This window comes from Aquila chrysaetos, chromosome W (genome assembly GCF_900496995.4).
Source record: "Aquila chrysaetos chrysaetos chromosome W, bAquChr1.4, whole genome shotgun sequence".
Taxonomy (NCBI): Eukaryota; Metazoa; Chordata; class Aves; order Accipitriformes; family Accipitridae; genus Aquila; species Aquila chrysaetos.
The window spans coordinates 9,562,297-9,577,997 of NC_054457.1; positions in this window are offsets into that span (position 1 = coordinate 9,562,297).

Below are 15,701 nucleotides of genomic sequence, written 5' to 3' on the forward strand. Positions count from 1 at the left end.
AGCGAGCGATACTGCAACTGAACCAGTGGATCAACCTGCACCAGTATCGGTTGCCCCCGTACAGAAAAAGAAATATACAAAAAAATCAGCTCGCTTAGCAAAGGATGAAGGTGAACCAGGGTCATCACAGGAACAGGAGGAAGAGGCAGAACCAGAGGTAATAACCCGGTCCCTATCCTTGAGTGAGCTGCGGGATATGCGAAAAGATTTTGGCCGCCGCATAGGTGAGCATATTATCACCTGGCTCCTCCGATGCTGGGACAATGGGGCTAATAGCTTGGAATTAGAAGGTAGGGAAGCCAAGCAGCTGGGATCGCTTGCCAGGGAAGGTGGCATTGACAAGGCAATTGGAAGAGGAACACAAGCCATCAGCCTCTGGAGGTGACTCTTGTCAAGTGTGAAGGAAAGGTACCCCTTTAAGGAAGATGTTATATGTCAGTCAAGCAAGTGGACCACCATGGAAAAAGGTATCCAATATCTGAGGGAATTAGCTGTGCTAGAGGCGATTCATCATGACCCGGACAACCCACAATTACCCAAAGATCCAGACAAAGTCCAATGCACACGACCCATGTGGCGGAAGTTTGTACGGAGCGCACCATCGTCCTATGCCAACTCACTGGCAATAATGACCTGGAAAGACGAAGAGGCACCGACAGTGGATGAAGTGGCTCGCCAACTCCGTCAATACGAAGAAAATCTCTCCTCCTCCCTACAAGCCTGCATTTCGGCTGTGGAGAACCTGTCCGAGGATTTCCAGCAATTCAAAGAGGATATGTCCTATTGCCCACCTGTAAGGACCAATGTCTCAGCTATTAGGAGTGAGCACTCCTCTGCCCAAGAGAGAGAATATAGAAGGTACACACCGCGAGGTGCCCTGTGGTTTTACCTATGTGATCATGGAGAGGACATGAGGAAACGGGATGGAAAACCCACCTCGGTCCTAAATGCATGGGTACGTGAGCTGTGAGGAAAAACCACCACCAAAGGGGATTCTACCAGGAAAAATGCCGCTCCAGTTTCCAAACAGAGTAGAAGGGCTGATCTTATTTCTGATCCTCTTGAAGGGACTTCTGAGCCAATTTTACGAGAAGTGAATACCGGATACTCTGACCAGAATTAGAGGGGCCCTGCCTCCAGCCAGGTGGAGGAAAGGGATAACCGGGTCTATTGGACTGTGTGGATTCGATGGCCTGGCACATCACACCCACAGGAATATAAGGTTCTACTAGACAGCGGCGCACAGTGTACTCTAATGCCATCAAGTTATAAAGGGGCAGAACCCATCTGTATTTCTGGTGTGACAGGGGGATCCCAAGAGTTAACTGTATTGGAAGCTGAAGTAAGCCTAACTGGGAATGAATGGCAGAAACACCCCATTGTGACTGGTCCGGAGGCTCTGTGTATCCTTGGCATAGACTATCTCAGGAGAGGGTATTTTAAGGACCCGAAGGGGTATCGATGGGCTTTTGGTATAGCTGCCTTGGAGACGGAGGAAATTGAGCAGCTGTCTACCCTGCCTGGTCTCTCTCAAGACCCTTCGGTTGTGGGGTTGCTGAGGGTTGAGGAACAACAAGTGCCAATTGCTACCACGACGGTGCAGCGGCGACAATATCACACCAACCGAGAGTCCCTGATCCCCATCCATAAGCTGATTCGCCAACTGGAGAGCCAAGGAGTGATCAGCAAAACTCGCTCACCCTTTAATAGTCCCATATGGCCAGTGCGAAAGTCTAACGGGGAGTGGAGACTAACAGTTGACTATCGTGGCCTGAATGAAGTTACGCCACCGCTGAGTGCTGCCGTTCCAGATATGCTAGAACTTCAATACGAACTAGAGTCAAAGGCAGCCAAGTGATATGCTACAATTGACATTGCATTCTCAATCCCTCTGGCAGCAGAGTGTCGTCCACAATTTGCCTTTACTTGGAGGGGTGTCCAGTACACTTGGAATCGATTGCCCCAGGGGTGGAAACACAGCCCCACCATTTGCCATGGACTAATCCAGACTGCACTGGAAAAAGGTGAAGCTCCACAACACCTGCAATACATTGATGACATCATCGTATGGGGCAACATGGCAGAAGAAGTCTTTGAGAAAGGGAAGAAAATAATCCAAATCCTTCTGAAAGCTGGTTTTGCAATAAAAGAAAATAAGGTCAAGGGACCTGCACAGGAGATCCAGTTTTTAGGAATAAAGTGGCAAGATGGACGTCATCAGATCCCAATGGATGTGATCAACAAAATAGCAGCTATGTCCCCACTGACTAATAAAAAGGAAACACAGGCTTTCTTAGGTGTTGTGGGTTTTTGGAGAATGCATATTCCAAATTACAGTCAAATTGTAAGCCCTCTCTACCAAGTTACCCAGAAGAAGAATGATTTTAAATGGGGCCCTGAGCAACAGCAAGCCTTTGAACAAATTAAGCGGGAGATTGTTCATGCAGTAGCCCTTGGGCCAGTCCGGGCAGGACAAGATGTTAAAAATGTGCTCTATACTGCAGCTGGGGAGAATGGCCCTACCTGGAGCCTCTGGCAGAAAGCACCTGGGGAGACCCGAGGCCGACCCCTGGGGTTTTGGAGTCGGGGATACAGAGGATCCGAGGCTCGCTATACTCCAACTGAAAAAGAGATATTGGCAGCATATGAAGGAGTTTGAGCTGCCTCAGAAGTGGTTGGTACTGAAACACAGCTCCTCTTAGCACCCCGACTGCCAGTGCTGGGCTGGATGTTCAAAGGGAGGGTCTCCTCTACACATCATGCAACTGATGCCACGTGGAGTAAGTGGGCCGCACTGATCACACAATGGGCTCGCATAGGAAACCCCAGTCCCCCAGGAATTTTAGAAGTGATCACGGACTGGCCAGAAGGCAAAGATTTTGGAATGTCGCCAGAGGAGGAGGTGACACGTGCTGAAGAGGCCCCGCTGTATAATAAACTGCCAGAAAATGAGAGGCAATATGCTCTGTTCACTGATGGGTCCTGTCGCATTGTGGGAAAGCATCGGAGGTGGAAGGCTGCTGTATGGAGTCCTACACGACAAGTCGCAGAAACTGCTGAAGGAGAAGGTGAATCGAGTCAGTTTGCAGAGGTGAATGACATTCAGCTAGCGTTAGACATTGCTGAAAGAGAGAAGTGGCCAGTGCTCTATCTCTATACTGACTCATGGATGGTGGCAAATGCCCTGTGGGTGTGGTTACAGCAATGGAAGCAGAGCAACTGGCAGCGCAGAGGTAAACCCATTTGGGCTGCCACACTGTGGCAAGATATTGCTGGCCAGCTAGAGAATCTGGTTGTAAAAGTATGTCATGTAGATGCTTACGTACCCAAGAGTTGGGCCACTGAAGAACATCAAAATAACCAACAGGTGGATCAGGCTGCCAAGATTGAAGTGTCTCAGGTGGACCTGGACTGGCAACGTAGGGGTGAGCTATTTATGGCTTGGTGGGCCCATGATGCTTCAGGCCATCAGGGAAGAGATGCAACATATAGATGGACTCATGATCGAGGGGTGGACTTGACCATGGACACTATCGCACAGGTTATCCATGAATGTGAAACATGTGCTGCAATTAAGCAAGCCAAGCGGCTAAAGCCCCTGTGGTATGGAGGGCAATGGCTGAAATATAAATATGGGGAGGCCTGGCAGATTGACTATACCACACTCCCACAAACTCGCCAAGGCAAGCGCTATGTGCTCACAATGGTGGAAGCAACCACCGGATGGCTGGAAACATATTCTGTACCCCATGCCACCGCCTGGAACACTATCCTGGGCCTTGAAAAGCAGGTCTTGTGGCGACATGGCACCCCAGAGAGAATTGAGTCAGACAACGGGACTCATTTCCGAAACAACCTCATAGACACCTGGGCCAAAGAGCATGGCATTGAGTATCACATCCCCTCTCATGCACCAGCCTCTGGGAAAATTGAGCGATACAATGGACTGTTAAAAACTACATTGAGAGCAATGGGGGGTGGAACTTTCAAACATTGGGATACACATTTAGCAAAAGCCACCTGGTTAGTCAACACCAGAGGATCTGCCAATTGGGGTGGCCCTGCCCAGTGAGAATTTTTACGTACTGTAGAAGGGGATAAAGTCCCTGTAGTGCACATAAAAAATATGTTAGGGAAGACAGTCTGGGTTACTCCTGCCTCAGGCAAAGGTAAAGCCATTCGTGGGATTGCTTTTGCTCAAGGGCCTGGGTGCACTTGGTGGGTGATGCGTAGAGATGGGGAAGTCCGATGTGTGCCTCAAGGGGATTTGATTTTAGGTGAGAATAGCCAGAACTAACCTGTATGATATTAGTTGCTATATAACCCTGCTACTGTATGTTATCATTACTATAATTGTGATATGCTATATCCATATGACTACAGTACGGATCACTTAGATCAAGCAAGAAAGAACTGTGATAAAACTGAGCAAAGCGCAGTAGTGATGGAACCAGAACTGACTCCAGCATGCAACAATCCAATGGTGCACACCATCCTCCTGCTGCGTCCAATGTCAACTGCTGTTATCATCTGTTCTTTGAGATTTTGAGGGCGGAAAGTCCCACACCAACAGCATCCTTCTCAAAATCAGTGTATAAATAGCTTCAGCACTTTGATCGCATACTCCCTGTCACACTTTCATACCCTTTGAGCAAGCAATTATTTCTTACTGCATTTTTAAATTGACTTTTTTTGTGGTTCGAGTTTATTACAAGTATTTCTATTAGAAGGAAAATGATGCTGAATCCAGCATAACAACATTTTCTATATTACAAATTGTTTCATTTTATCATAATTTTCTTATCTGTAAAATGTCTGGATCTGAAATATTTTGAAAGAATATCAGTAATAACAGTCATCATCTCCTCCTACTTGCATGTTCATACTGTGAGATTACTTAGTATGTCTTATATATAAAATATATAATTTTCAGGCCTTAGTTCAACATGTGTCTAACCTGAAGTCTGAATTTTCCCACTGAAGATAATAGAGGGCATTAGTGTTCTTGTGTTCTTAAAGATGGGTAGCTCCATAGACCCTTCCTTGAACTTTGGTCCCATTGAAATCACCCTGCTGATTTCAGGGAGAGCAGAAGCGGATTTATTAGCTGGGAGTGCCACAGTGAAATTAAATGCACTTGCTTTTTCTAAAATAAGCAGAGATTGAAAATGTTTGCAGAAGCATAGCACTTCTTGTAGAGAAGCCTTTAGAAAGTTGACTGGCGGTGATAGAATTATTGAGTTTGCTTTCCTTTTATTAAGGAGAACAGGCTTCTGGGCAGAAATGGTGATTTATGCCCAGGATTTTCCCCTTCTGTGCTACGTGTTGGAAATACCATTGAACACAGAAAAGTATTGTCTGTATTGCCTATTTTCTCCAAATGAATTAGAGCAGATAACAAAACAGAGATGATAACTCTCTCTTTAGGAAATAAGGCAAGTGACTGTCATCTAAACTTTAACACAAGAAAATGTATTGCACTTTTAATCACATATAAAGATACTAGAATAAACTTGTTACAAAATTAATGCAAACATGTCTATCTGAATGCAACTTGTATATTTTCTTGTAAAATATTTAAGTTCTATTTTTCCTAATAGCTGTCTAAATTATTTTATAAGAGAAGCAGGAGCCAACCTTTTTTTAAAACTGGAGGCATTTCTACATGGTTCTTTAGGGATTTTTGTCAACAGATGAAGGAAGGGAATATTCTCCTCACCCTGCAAAACTCATAGAGATGCAAGAAACATTCCTTCTTAGGAAACTAATAATTCCTTCTTTTTTATTTAAAATTAAAAGAAAGAGATCCACCTACAATGTTAAGTTATCTTGTACCAAGGGCTTCTACAAAACCACGGTTCAAGTTCCTATTTGATCATTTGTCCTTTCTTGAGTTAGACAAATAGCCACTAGACAAAGTGAAATTCCACCTGGCATCCCTCATTCTTCCTTGTCACTTTGGTTGCAATGAAAAATACTTTCTTTAGTTCAAGAAATATTTACTAATGATATTTTGTCAAAATTAGCATTTTTTAATGCATAATGTGTTTGATTAGTTCAGAACTGATAAAACTTTTAATAATTATTTATTTATTTTCTCACTGTTTGCACTCAGCAGATACTGCTGTGATATGAGATCAGCATATTATGGCTACTAAGGATGATTCAGAATACAAAACTGTCCAAAAAATCAGAACATAGATTTTTGAATTTTTTTTAATATTTTTTTTTTACAAAAAAAAGAAGTCTTACTGTTTAATTTGGCATCTGTATAAACAGAGGAATGTTTACACTAGGTGTGTGAAAGTAGCTCTGCAAAGTGATGGTGAACCAACTTACAGATTTCCCCCAGCAATTTAAGAGTCCTTACATACACAAATAGATTTCCCATTGACTTCAATGGGATCACAACAGACCTGACAGCTCTTGCAATTTTACTGTGAAAAGAGAAAAAGCAGAGAAAATACTAATGTAACAGTCATGGGGAGGGTGTAATCAAGGGAGAAAGGAGGAATATGGCACTGTTTATGCTGACAAGTTCAGGAGGAGCTTGCATATATTACTTGGGCACATGAGCTAATGGTGAAAGGAAAGCATCAGTGCCTATGAGACAGAAATCTTGTGTTTGTGAAAGAAGTCCAAATATTAAAGGTAGGTTTTTGTTAAAAATATTACAAAAGTGTGGTTTTGCAGAAGGGAATAAGTTTATACACTCTTATTTTAATTGTAGCATCCCATAAAGGGAATGATAAAGGGAACTATAATCCTTTTTTGTTAAGAAATTTATAGTTTCCATCAAGGGAAATATGAACTCTGCTTTGTAGGGGCATTTCCTGCTAACATTTCCAACCCTTTAATGTATAAAAAGTACATAGTCAGAAGGCCTCCTTATATATAAGCATTTACTTACCACATTAGCAAATACGCTATTAGTTATTCTCATCCTGCATACTGGATACTTCACAAGGAAATATTTTGGAAGGAAAAAGTACAAAAATTCTTCTCAATATAATAAATCAATCATATTCATTTAAGTTCTGGCTAAAGAATTTGTACATTATTTTAGAAATAAAACTACGTCCCTGCCCATGGCAAGGTGGTTGGTCTAGATGATCTTTAGAAGTCCCTTCCAATCCAAATCATTCCATGATTCTGTGATTCTATATGTATTAATGTATGTATATTTTATTATTGCATAATGTATGTTTATTAGTAATAGCTCATGTATCTGCTTTTAGAATTGTTATGGGGCTGGTATTAAAAAAATATATAATCTAGAATTGTCACAAACATGCAAATTTAGTCTTGGTACGGTCTTGCTATTTATGTGTTGATCGTACGGAGTTTATTTAACAGTTTATGTTTATTGATTGTATTAGAATTCCCCATTTCTAACACAAATAACTGGCATTTAGAATGTCTAACTACTTTATTAAAATGTATCATGATATCTAAAGATTTCAGAATTCATTATTGTGTATCATAATTCCACAGTGAACCAGGTAAAATTATATGTTTTAGTATGCTTAGTATTACTGAATTGAGGAATTATCCAGATAATAAGAAATGGTGCCTTTAATGTGGTAGTCAATAATAATACTAAAAGTCATACTGATTTTTCTTGAACAATCAATCAGTTGCAGCTTGTACATATTTCTCATACTATTAAAACTGTTCTACTGTGTACAAAATGAAAGAAGCAGATAAATTTTTTTCCTGTGTAATATTGATGTATGCTAAAAATAGAACAGAACTGCACCTACAAGTGAATCCATCTTTCAGACTAAATCTTAAAGTGTGTGAACATGCAGTGTCATGCATACCCCTCTGTCAGAAGAGTTTAGATATAGAACTGTTATGTATCTATATTATTTTTTTTAATATCAACTTTTTTTTTTTGAGGATGGGCAAATAACAATGACACATTATCTTTAAAGACTGCTTGGGACGATGGAGGGTTTTCACATTTTTTGCAGCGTGACAAGAAATAGGGAAATTACCTGAATGTATGCAATGCTTAAATGTTGTCAGATATTCATCATATTTATATGCTTTGCCTGCCTCTGTGCTCAGGGTGATTTAATACTACATTAAAGTAGAACCTGGGAGGACATCATAAACAGCTCTTGTTTAAAGGGCATTGTGAAGGAGAGCCTTTAATCTGATTGATGAAATAAATGGAAAGTAATCTATCCTCTATTCAACAGCTTGTTGATGATATGAAAGAATTCCTACTCAAGCAAGCAAAGCTTTAAAGAGAAAGACCTCTTTCATCCTGTCAGCCTCTCATTTTTAGAAAAAGTTAAGTTTTTCATCATGGTTCAGGGGAGTTCTTGTAAAACATTCATTGAAAATTTAAGAGCAATTACAGTGTCAGACAGCTAGAAAAATTGCTTTTACTGAGTGAGAGTTCTCTGACAGATGCATTGTGGGAGAATTGATTCTTTCTAAAGGATAAGTGAATTGTCATTGTTAGTCTCTTCTCATGACATCTAGCTAGATGTCATCTGCTTTGTAACAGAAGATTTGAATTAGACAACTGTACTCAACAGTAGACAGTGTCTAGATTAATACAGCAAAGAAATAAGCATGTACTCTGCATGGCATCAACTGAGCTTTTAAAGATTATGGATGAGCAAGGGTTTGAGAAAAAAGTTTGAAAAATCAAAACCAAAGCTTTATAGCCACTTCAGAAAGCCTGGATGTTTAACCTGTAAGGAAGTCTGTCAAATCCTTGAGGAAACCACATAAAGATCAATAGAATACCTACTGGATCCATTAGCTTGATGTAAAAAGGGGAAAAGGGAAACCAGCTCTTCCACAAGAGAAACTACATTATTTCAGGGATTAGACGGGATCAGTTCTCTTACAGAAAAGAAGACAAGAAAAAGAATGAAGATTCTTGGTTGGCCAGAATTGGAGTGAAAGGGCTTGTCAGGTAATCTAACTGATGATAAGAAAGCAGTTTATTGAATAGGAGGTGTCTCTAATTAGGTGTTCATTAGCATAAGGGTAGGTGCCAATTCTAATCTTGAGTTAGCTGCAGAAAATAAGCTGTCATTCACTCTGCAATCCCTGAGCTAACCTCTTTGTAGTATATGCTTGCTGAATCTACCTCTGATTTTTATGTGTTTTTTCTGTTTGGATTGCAGAGATACATTCGGTGTGTAAGAACGTCATTGGCATTTTCCCGAAATAGCACCATCAGATTCATTAAGTATTCACAGTATTGGAATTTTATATTGTTTGAATATAGTGTGTATGTGTGTGGTATAAAAAAAGATATGTCATTTTAAACACAATAATGTTTCAGACTGAAAGCTTCGTTTCAGTTTTTGCATCTGATTTGAATTTAACCTTAGAAAAAAAAAATTGCAGTTATCCTTACTTAAAATAAATTCACTAGTAAGTACCAAATTATCATGAAAAAAAAATCAGTTAAAATATTCTCCACACTGCTTTGTGCTAGTTTCAATACTGTTCCTAGCATTTTTGCCATTAAGAGTCAATAGATCTCTTTATCAATGTCCATAAGGCATTTGCATGAATCAATAATGATGATGAAAAGCAAGCTGTAATTCTATGGAAAAAGTGCTGCTAAATAGAGCAACATACAAAATTGATACAACTTCTTAATAGTTTTCCTTTCATTATTCTAATGGCTTGTATTTTCACCTGAGTTAATGAAATGCCCTTAGATACCTTGCTAACAATTTAATGTATTTTTCTGTGTTCTGATTTCCTGAAGCATTATCTTGCTAAATGTATAGGAGGATGCATTACTCAGAATCACTGAATCTTTGCCAAACTGCAAAACATGGGGGTTTTATTTATGTTTATTACAAATACATTTTTCAAAGTTTTTTTACTCTATATTTACTCTATAGCTATCATCAAATACTGCAGCAGAAACAGTAACTTTTGAAAAGCAGTCTCTGTGTGTGTGTATAATTGCTAAGATACAAAAGGAAGTTTATGAAATAGTTAAAGTTGTAATATATGGTTTCATTCTGGTATTTAGCTGCCAAAGTTGAATGTGATGGAAAGCATCTGTGGTTGTATTTGTGTAAGATTGTCTTCAGTGGCACAGTGTATTATCTAGTGTTACTTTATGAAACTTTCAGTGGTACAGCCTTTTTCTTTTCCAGTATGTGTGTAAGAATTACTTTAAACTTTTTTCTCTATGAGAAAAGATAAATATTATCTGCCGTATATACCTGATGAAACACTTATCTTTTTGATAATTAATGAATCCATTTTAAGTCCATGTTATGCTATCCATCTTTTGTGGTACTGAAATGGATAACAGTGTGATTATGTCTTTGAAAGATAAGTAAATGTGTGTGCTCTTAGATCATCAGGCTTTTAAAATACCAGAAAAATAGAAGTATAGCAGTGTTAGGAGTGTTATAGGAGTGTTTCTTAATCTTGACTTATAATACAGTGGTTTCTGTGCTTTTATTTATAAATGTACATTTTATTGCCCTATATATACACGTCAGATTTCACAGGCCTCTGCAAATGATTATATTAATATTTTATGTTCCATTTATGCCTTTCCCCTGCATATTGACAAAATAATAAATATGCAATATATTGAATATTGCATGATTGAACATTGATTTTTATACATACGACATAAAAGTAAAGATCAAAGAATAATGCTATAATTTTACATGATAATTCTCAATATCATTACAAGTCAAGCTTTGAATTATATTTCAGTATTCTTGTCAATATAAACTGGCTTACAAAGACACATTTAGAATGATAATTGATGGATTTCTCAAAATACCTTTCTCATTGAAGAAAAGTATACACTCTGAATTTTATTATTGTAAAAATATATTTTTAAGAAGTCAGATCCTCTTAAGTGTCTTAAATGGTATAATTTTGGCCATCTGTTACAATATGGAATAATGTCCAATTATATCGTTTTTCATGGCTTCTGGAACAACTTACGTTATAAATTCTGTTTATTAAGGGCAAAATTATACTGTCAGATTCATACATACTTATCTTTGAAAAGTGACTTGCAGACCACACTTTACCCTTTTAGAGGAGGAAAAAAGAATTTAAATGGGAAAAGGTCAGTGGATCTCTGGACACTTGTGTCCTGCATGCTTTTTAATTCTCCTGTACATCACTTATAGGCACCAGTAAAAAAGCTGCTGCATCTTGGAGGCAGTATATAGCTACATGTAGGCAGTGAATTTAAACTGGAGTCAATCCAAGGCCCTTTCTTTTGGGGTTATGGCTGCATGTGTATTTTCTGAATCCACATTTCCATCAAACAGAAGTCCATGGCTCAGAAGATTGTTATGTTTTAAGACTGGCCAAATCCAAACTTGGAGGCTATGTTTAAAAAGAAAAAAAAAGAAAGGAAAAAAAAATGATTGAAATGTTAAATGATCCACAGCTACATTGCCATCTAGAAAGCTAAGGCACAGTCTTTTCCTAAGGCTTCTCCATTGACCTTTATTTTCTCATTCTTGTTTCTGCACTTGTGAAAGTGCCAGAACATCTTATCTGAAGGTATTTGGGACCTTCTGCATCCAGATTAATATCATTTGTCTTGACTTCTGGCTGCTCATCAGAAAGATAATGCTTAACTACAGACACTTTATGATCACAGGTATTGCTATATTAATCATGACAAGGGATATTTAGGAAACACATAAGGTTACAATCATGTTTATTTAGATCCGTATATTGTCATGAAATACGAATGGTACTGATCAGCCATCATAGTAATTTATTAATAATTTTAAGAAAGAAGGAATGAAACTAAACCTTTGTTCCTGAACACAAATTCCTTTCAAAGTTTTAACTATATTTGTTTACTTAATTCCTTAGCTCATTAAAAATTAAAGTAGTGTATTATTTAGCTAACCAATATAAACACCTGTATGTGCCAGCAGCTGTTTATTCCCTGAGCTATAACTATGGTATTTGAAAAAAGAATAGATGATTGATTTCAATCCCATAAATTCATTTCCAAGAAATTAGACTGTGAGAAAAGTTAGTTAAATAAATAAAGATTTTCGGCAAGTATGAATGTTAATGGTTATGAAAGAAAATTGTAGTTTTTATGAGAATTAGCTAGTATACCCTTCACTAACTTATGCCAAGTTGGCAGTTCAGGTTGCTGCATATACTCTGAATTAATTACATACTTAAAAGGCGGAGCAGCCTGACCAGGATTTAACAAAAACAGTGAATCATTTATTTACTTTGTTTCCTCCACCAAACAGGTCTGTTTTGGATAGCACACTATAGTCATTAATCTCTTCAATTAGTTTCTATTAGAAATCACTTGTTGGATATATATAATCTCTGGAGATGTGGGGTATGTAAATTTTAAACTCAAATGGTTGGACTCTGATGGCCATTTTCTGTATAGTTCAGTAGCAGAATAACTAGTCCATCTACAGATTGAGAAGTACCTTCTTAAAGAAGTATGTGCTCTTATTTGTAAAATAAGTAATTGCCAAAAATGCAAATGATTCACATTTGTTAAGCAAATTGTGTTTTAAAGGGACAATATCTTAAAAATGTATGTGTTTTTCACAACCAAAAAAACCAAGTTATTGCCACAGATACTGCATAAATCTCCCAAAAAGTAATCATTGAACTTCTAATTCTTTATCTGAGCAAAGTTCATGATGAGTACAGCTTTTATCTCCAACTCAGTAAGTATATACTATATATATGGTAACTGAATATAACTGAATGTGTGATTCATATCAGTTAAGGAATACTAACTTTTATATATATATATATAAATTGCAACAGTTATATTTAATTTTTTACATTTTCAGTAGAGTAATTATTTGAATTTTCTGTCTCAGGATGGTTCCGGGTATAAGAAATCTTAAGTTGAAATCCTGGGTCACATTGTTAGCCTACTTGAAATTATTGAACCCATGAAATGAAGGGGTGTGTGCTTGCTAATACTTGCTAGGGATTTGGCCTTGTGCATAGACTGAAACTGCAGAATTTGCCCATAGTTCTATTGCTGCAGATCTTTCTTCTCAGAAAGAGAGATTTTTTCCTTGATTCTAAAAATTACATTTGTTGTGAATTTTTCTTTTGCTTACACTGTTATAGTTGGAATATCTTTGGACTCCTTGGTTGTAATCTTACATCTGTTCAAGTGCATTCTGTGGCCACCACCATTTTCCTACCTCACTGTTTGGAGCTGGTTTCATACCAGACAGGCTTATCTTTGTTCTCATTTCTGGAATATTTTCTTTTGCATCTGCTTCTTTCTTTGCAAATTCTTTCTCAAACCTACCTTTTCCAAAATGTCCTTTAAGTAGTATACTATTTTCCAAATTAATATTATTTATTTATTATTTCAAACGTTCACAAAATGGTAAATAACGATATCAAAATTGTATTCCATGCACTGATGTAATTTGTTACCATTTTGCCTTTTGGACTAATAGAGCAGGGGAAGGGACTGTGTTTTCCTCTTCACTACGCATAGACCTCTCACTCTTCTGAACTAGGAAAATCTTGTCATAGCAGTTGACCACAGTACAGGAGATCAAAGTTCAGTTATTGACTGTATTACAGTATAGTTATATGATCTCATGCCAGGTATCAGTCTAGTAATGCTTAGGGTACCAGACATGATTTGAAACAGTAAACAAACAAAAATTCCTTTGCACAGATTTTGCAAGTATGAATACATGTTCCTGGGTGTTTGTGCTTTGCTTAAATCTAGGTTTTTTGAGCACAGGCTATCTCTTACTATGTACATGTAAATCATCTAAAACAATGGCATGCCTTATGTATTACCTTTATGATTATACACAGTTACTCTAATTAATGTTAAACAATATAAATAAAATAGATATTAATATGAAAATCTTATTTAAAGCAAATTCATGCAGCATACATACACATTTTCAACACATTCTGAAGTACTGTTCCATGCATAACTTTGTTCACAGATTATAAATCTTTTGCTGACAAAGTATAAAAGTCTGTACTACTTAACTGCGATAAAATGCATTAGATATAGATACATGAGAGTTATGCATCTGTTTCAAGGGAAGAATATCTCACATCATTTATATATATACGGAGTGAGCACAACAAGCAAAAATTAATATCAGCAACTGGATGATACATTAACCAAAACATCTACATAAGTACAACAGCAGCATAAAAGTTTAAAAAAACAGTAGCCCAGTGAGATGCTAGGCAACAGCATTATGGTCACTAAATGAGGAAATCCTATTTGGCTGTCAGGCACTTTCCTTGGGTGCTTTGGTTACTAATTTGAGTCAGGCAAGAAGAAATCTTTCACTGGCTAATGCAACAGCTGTTGCAGTGCTAGGTACAGCTCCAAATTACAACATCTTTCTAACAGTTTTAACAGCAAGAAAAGTGGAAAAAGTAATAAAGTGGGCTTCCAGGAAAATTAATTACAGCATTTTAACCAGGCAAATAAGGACAGAATAGCTATCAGAGGAAAATATTTTTGCTGTGTGTAAGATTGTGCACAATTACATTTTTTCATTATAATCTTTTGGGAAAATTAAACAAAAAGTTTTCATCACAAAAAAAAAAAAATCAACACCAATTAAAGCATAACTTAGTGCTTTTGACCTTATCAGAAACTTTGTGTGTTTATCATTGATTACGAATAGTCTCCTGCTCAGCAGGGATCTTTCTGAATATCAGAAAGTTCCTATCCCTGTGCCAGTTATAATGGTAAATTCCTTTGAAAAGCCTGTATAGAAATACCTTGATTTCATTTTTTGTTCACTTGTCAAAAGCAAAGAGAGTGTTAACATTCTTGTACTCTAAGGATGTGAGGTGACACATCTGACAAGCAGAAATAGATTGGAATTCCATTAATATATCTAAGATCATTTTGTAAGTGATCATTTTTAATATACATGAGGGAGTAAGACCTACACATCCAGGGAAGAATATACTCACTTTGAATGTGGCTCATGTCCCCCTCCATTGCATATAATTAAGTCCTTTCTGTTTTAAATAATTTCTCCTCTAACCTTTTTCTCTTTGCCTGAGATATTTTAAAGCTCAATCTAACAAATACTTTTGACCAATGCCAGTTGTGCTTGGAGGAAAATTATGTTTAAAACTGACAAAATCTCTGAAACTGAACTCTGCAGTAGTACAGTCTAGGAGTTTATTCTCTGGCCCAAAACTGAAGAATTCTCGACAAAAACCTTGATTTCTCCAGTGGAGTCAGTGGAGGAAATCCTGTCCCCAGTTTGCCCCTCATCTGATGTATAACTTTGAGCAAGTCACTTCACCCTTTTTCTGTTCTATTTAGACTATAATCTTTTAGGGAAAGAGATTGTGTCTATGTTTTACTGGGGCATGCCCAACAGTGCTCCAATTGCAACTACAGCTCAGCTCCAACATAACACTGTAATAAAAATAATTGATAACAATATCCTGAATAAAAAATAGTCTGAGTAAACCCTGATCCCAGAGGGAAGAAAATCACCTACCTTTAAAGGCCCATAGCTTTGCAGTGGCAGTGAACCCATATGAACACCTTCTGTCTCATGGTAATGGGAGAAAAGACAGAGATGGAATTTGTCCCCATCCATTTAACAGTGATGTAAACAGCAACCCGACCTCACACAAAATTGCTGTGCCTCTATATAGGACACCTCTCTTTGTTATATAAAATACTATAGCTAAGAATT